Genomic DNA, 5,551 nt, shown 5'->3' on the forward strand with positions numbered 1-5,551 from the left:
GCCTTGACAATATAAACACATATGCTAGAATCATCAAGTGAGTGGCATGTATAGGGACCTAGTTTTATAACATGTGTTATTATAATTTGGCCAAATATATTGGTCTTTAGTGAGCTAATGATTCTGACTTATAAATCTAGCTATTTATGTTATGTCTGATATTGGTGATGTACATATCTTGTTTGCCATGCATGGTTGGTAATATATTAGGTGTTGTTGTGAATGTTTAAGTCCATTAACGCCTCGAACCCTATCCCGATGTTGGATCTGGGTGAGGGGTGTTACATTTAGTGGTATCAGAGCTATGATTTAGTCGATTCTCGGACTAACCTAGCATGTGTGACAGTCCAACTATACATGCCACCGATCTGTGATAGTGTGATGTCTCCCCACGCGTATGAGAGCCACTTTGTTTAGACAAAGGTACTCTCCATCCGAGCTACACCGACCATGTTGAATGTGATGCTAAAATATTCCAGTAAAGTATAGTCATGACGAACTAAAACTTGGAAAGGTACGAATGAGGGTTCATGAAATGTGTATATGGTGAAATGAGCTTATCTATGATTAATAGATAATTTCATGATGTATATGATCGATTTATTTGAACAAATGCATGTGTTTGAGTAACTTATCAAAAATATTGATAAGATGAATATTCATGTATATTGGTTGGGATGATTATGATTGGTAAGCTCGTATAACTTGAGTAAATGTATTAAATTGCTTGGATTGATATATATAATTGTAATGATATGTATATGATGATGTGTAAGATGAAAGTTTAGACTGTGATATACTTATCCATGTTTTTTTTGCCCTTATATGATATTATGTGCTTGACTTGTCTGATTTAATGAATGGATAAGTAATATTATCTAGGAAACATTAAAATACATGTATAAGTACACTTGTTTAAATGAGATAACTAGAAAGTGAGTGTAAAATCAATATGAATGTTAGTTACTCGAAATGAATGACATGATTGAAACATGATTGCTATGATGAAAAATGTGTTACATGTATATGAGAGTTGAGTCAGAGGCCCTACGACCCCCTCCCCCTTACCAAAGTGGTGTTTTATAAGGGAAATTCCTGATATTTATGTTGAATGAGTTTCCAGGTGAGAAACCAAAGAGTTCAATGATGGAATGTTTATAAGCATAATTAGAGATTGAGAATGGGTTGATAAGTACAGACATGAGCTAGAAAGATATCAGATTGACCAAAAGATTGTTTAATTTTCGCAACATCGCAGTTAGCGAAAAAGGTTAATTTTGGTAAAACGATCTATCCTGGTATGATGTCGAGAAATATATTGATTGAAATTCCCTCATGAATTAGTTTCCTTAGTAAAGGGAATATTATGGAATTTGGGACGACAGAAATAGTTAAAGGAATAATGTTTGAAATATGAAATGTTCAAGCATGGTAATTATAGTGAACAGTTTGTGACTGTCTCTATTGAGATATTGTATGAGATTACCTAATACTGGAAATATTATTGGGGCTATCTAATCCCTGATGAATTCTTATATTATGAAAATGTTCCTTGATCTTAACGTTAGACGAATATATTGTCAGTCTGATTGGGTTATGATCTGCATGGTTCTATTTTTCTCTGGTATTTTGTTATATTCTGCCTATTGAGAATCGATGAGAAATTGTGTATGGTGGATTTCCTTTCTCAAGAAAGTTAATCAGAGTTAATGTATTCAGTTGAGGTATCAGTATTACTTATGCAAATGCATTTGTTAAGGTATTCGATTGGTATGATGAGTAAATTTGGAATGATGCATGTTAAATCGTTCTGCTGAATAGAAGAGAGAATTTCTTGAAATATCAATTACGGATGAATAAGGTCGACTTGATTGCTCAATCTGCATGGAATATATGTCTAGAATTTAATGAGATGTGCATACTTGAGAATAAGATTTTATTTCTTCACGGGTAAAAAGACGAATAGTCTAATTAAGAAGTGTATGTTTCCTAGAAAAATCGTATACAATAAGAAGATCTGATATTGATAATGTGAAGATAATCTGGGTATTAAAAAAGGGCTGAAACGATCATTGTTTATCTTTAAGTACAAATTCTTGAAATGTTGAAAGTTTAAAGATGTATAACAAGAATCATCAAAATTATTTTTGCCGTTTGGGAATTAGAATGGAAATAGAAAAGGTTAATATGGATTTTCTTGTCTGGATCATTCCTGTCCTTGAAAGAGGAAAGTGATATGTAGCGTTATTAAACGTTATGATATGTGTAAATTATGCTAGTATACCCAAATGTCTGCTCACCAGATTTATAGAATTTCGTGTCTTTATGAATTTTGGATATCATGGAATTTTAATCTCCACTAATCAGATTGAGATCCGAGTTTCATATCATGATTTCTTTGGAAAGCCAGAAGAGGCTTGAAATAAAAAGTAGCTGAGGGTTGAATTAACAAATAATTGGACTCTGTGAAATTATAAAGAGTATGAGGTTAAGATGAACTGACTAGTTTTAGTATTCGAATCTGAAAGGATTCAAATGTGAATGTATATGTAACATGATGGTATGGATCGGAATTTTGAGTACATGAGCTTTTTAGTAGAGATTAAGTTTCAGTAAAAGTATTGTAAAGTGAATACCACTTATGATTTTTGTATGTAAAATTTAAAGAGACAGGTAGTAAAAGTTTAGCCTGAGTGAAACTTATTTGACACCGATTATAGGATTGAGGAATCCAAGTGAAAAACCAAAACTACTTTTCTGGTAAGATTTTCGGGGACGAAAATCCCTAAAGGGGGAGAAATGTAACATCCTGATTTTGCGCTTAGTCGGAGCAGTGGTTTTAGAACCACAAATCCGATAAGAAAAATTTCATTTTTATTATATTTTTATGGTCTACGATTTCATGAAACGATTTCGTGAAAATTTCGTTCGAAAAAACGTTTGGGCACTCAATTTAGTAGAAAGGACTAAATTGTAAAAAGTTCAAAAGTTGAGTTCTACATGTTAGAGGTATCAAATTGTTATGAAATTTTAAATGGGTGGTCCTTAAATGATAATTAAACCATTGTATAACTTTTTGGACAAAAATGGCCTTGATTGGGTAAATTTTGAGAAAATAGTAAAAAGGGCATTTTGGTCATTTAGGGGTAAAATGAATTAAAAGACAAATTTTAAATTCCAAATGTGTCCCTTTCTTCTTGCTACAGCAGAATGTACCAAAACCAGCCATGGTTAGGGTTTGTCCAAGCTTCCAAGCTTAATAGTAAGTGATTCCGAGCTCCGTTTTTAATGTTCTATGTATTTTTGAAATCCCGGTAACATGGTCTGCTCATTTCTACCATTATTTTGAGCTAGGATTTATGTTTAAAAAATTACCCATGAATGATATGCATGTATTTTGATGTTTAATGGTAGAATATGAAGCTTGAAATTGTGTTAAACAACTTTTGCTAAGCGATTTTACGGTAAAACGAGTAAAACGGTATAATCGGTAAAAATACCTAATGTTCACAAGTATATGTTAGAGTGATAATTTGATGTTTCCATAGAAGGGAAAAATTATCAGAATGTCATAAAACATAAGAAAATAGGAAGCAGTTTAATTTTCAAACCTTGGGAAAAAAGTGCAAATATGCAAAAGTTTAGGGGTTAAAATGTAAATTTGTAAAAATATGATTTTTAGGCCCATATGAATATTGTGACTAAAATGTGATATTATAGATCAAGGAAATCAAGATTTGGGCTTAAATCGAAAAAATACAAGGTTATGGACTTGAATGGTAAATTATCATTTCTGGATCCGAGGTAAGTTTGTACGTAAATAATTTATCGATTCTTTTTATTTTATTATATTTTGTTATCATATGAAATGTGGCTGCCTATAGAATGATTATTTGTTGTAAATTGCAAACTGAAAAAGGACTATGAATAAATTGTAACATGTTGGAAAGTGAGGAATTTCCCGGTTGAGCCTTTAGAATAGAAACGATACGAATGATCTATTGTGAGGTCACATGTGTAGTACTAAATGCAAGCTACTACGTGTACCGGATTATTGGTTGCATGTGTAATACTAAGTGCAGGCAACTATGCGTACCCGATAACTTCGATCACGTGTGTAGTACTAAGTGCAGGCTACTACGTGTATCAGATGGTTAGGTCACGTGTGTAGTACTAAGTGCAGGCTACTACGTGTACCGGATAATTGGTCGCATGTGTAGTGCTAAGTACATGCTACTATGCATACCAGATAGCTTTGGCTATAAGTGTAAAAATATGTGCAGGCAACTGAGTATCAGTTATTATTCCGAAGAGTTCAACGAGAAAATCGATTAAGTAAAAATACATGTGAACATGATTATATGATGAATAAGTGCAGGTATATGTTTAAGAAAATTTTGAGCAATATGCTCGATATTTGAGTGAAATTCGATAAGACAAAATGGATTAAGTGAAATTATGTAAGAGTGAATTTTAGTAGTAAAACAGTGTTAGACAGCAGCAGTTGTGTGACTTTGAAAATTCACAAAAAATTTTGTAAGTTGAATTAAATTTAAAATAAATTATGTAATTAAATCTTAATGAGTATATTTTCATATAAAAGAAACAGGGAGAACAAAAGAGTTGTATATTATGTGATATTCCAATTTTTGTGAGGAAGTGTCAGAATGAATTCGAGATCCCCTGTTTTGAATTAGAAAAATTGTTTAAAATTGTAGAAAAATAATTATGGGTTATAATTTATATGATTATAATATTTGATAAGTATACTTTTAATAGAAACAAATAAGAACATTATCCGAGTCTCGTACTATGAGATAAATAAATTTTAGTGAAGAAAGGTCAAAGCTGTCAAATAGTAAGACAGGGGAGATTTTGAATAATAAACTGTACTTATTGGCTGGAACAAAAATTTTGAAATTTTATGGTGGAAAGATATATTAGTTTAGTTTTTGGGAAAATTTACGGATCTTAATTTGGAGTTTCGTAACTCTAGAAATAAATGGTTTAGTGACTGTGACTCAAGAAAGCAGCTTAACCAGAACATGTGTAAATGTACAATTGGGTTAGTTTTACTATGGAAAGCATGTTAGTAAATTGCTTATTATTATTTTATGCGAGTTTACTGCGCGTAAAGCTTACCCCCTCCTTTCCATTTCTTTTAGTGTTGTCAGGTTAGCTCAGGGTTGGAGATCATCGGAGGTAACATCACACTATCAAGCCAACACCTTGACAGTATAAACACATATGCTAGAATCATCAAGTGAGTGACATGTATAGGGACCTAGTTTTATAACATGTGTTATTATAATTTGGCCAAATATATTGGTCTTTAGTGAGCTAATGATGACTTATAAATCTAGCTATTTATGTTATGTCTGATATTGGTGATGTGCATAAGCTTGTTTGCCATGCATGGTTGGTAATATGTTATGTGTTATTGTGAATGTTTAAGTCCGTTAACGCCTCGAACCCTGTCCCGATGTTGGATACGGGTAAGGGGTGTTACAATGATATGACAGATGTATGAAAATTTTGATAAGAAAATTTC

Source organism: Gossypium hirsutum, chromosome A03, assembly GCF_007990345.1.
Source record: "Gossypium hirsutum isolate 1008001.06 chromosome A03, Gossypium_hirsutum_v2.1, whole genome shotgun sequence".
In the NCBI taxonomy this organism is placed as follows: Eukaryota; Viridiplantae; Streptophyta; class Magnoliopsida; order Malvales; family Malvaceae; genus Gossypium; species Gossypium hirsutum.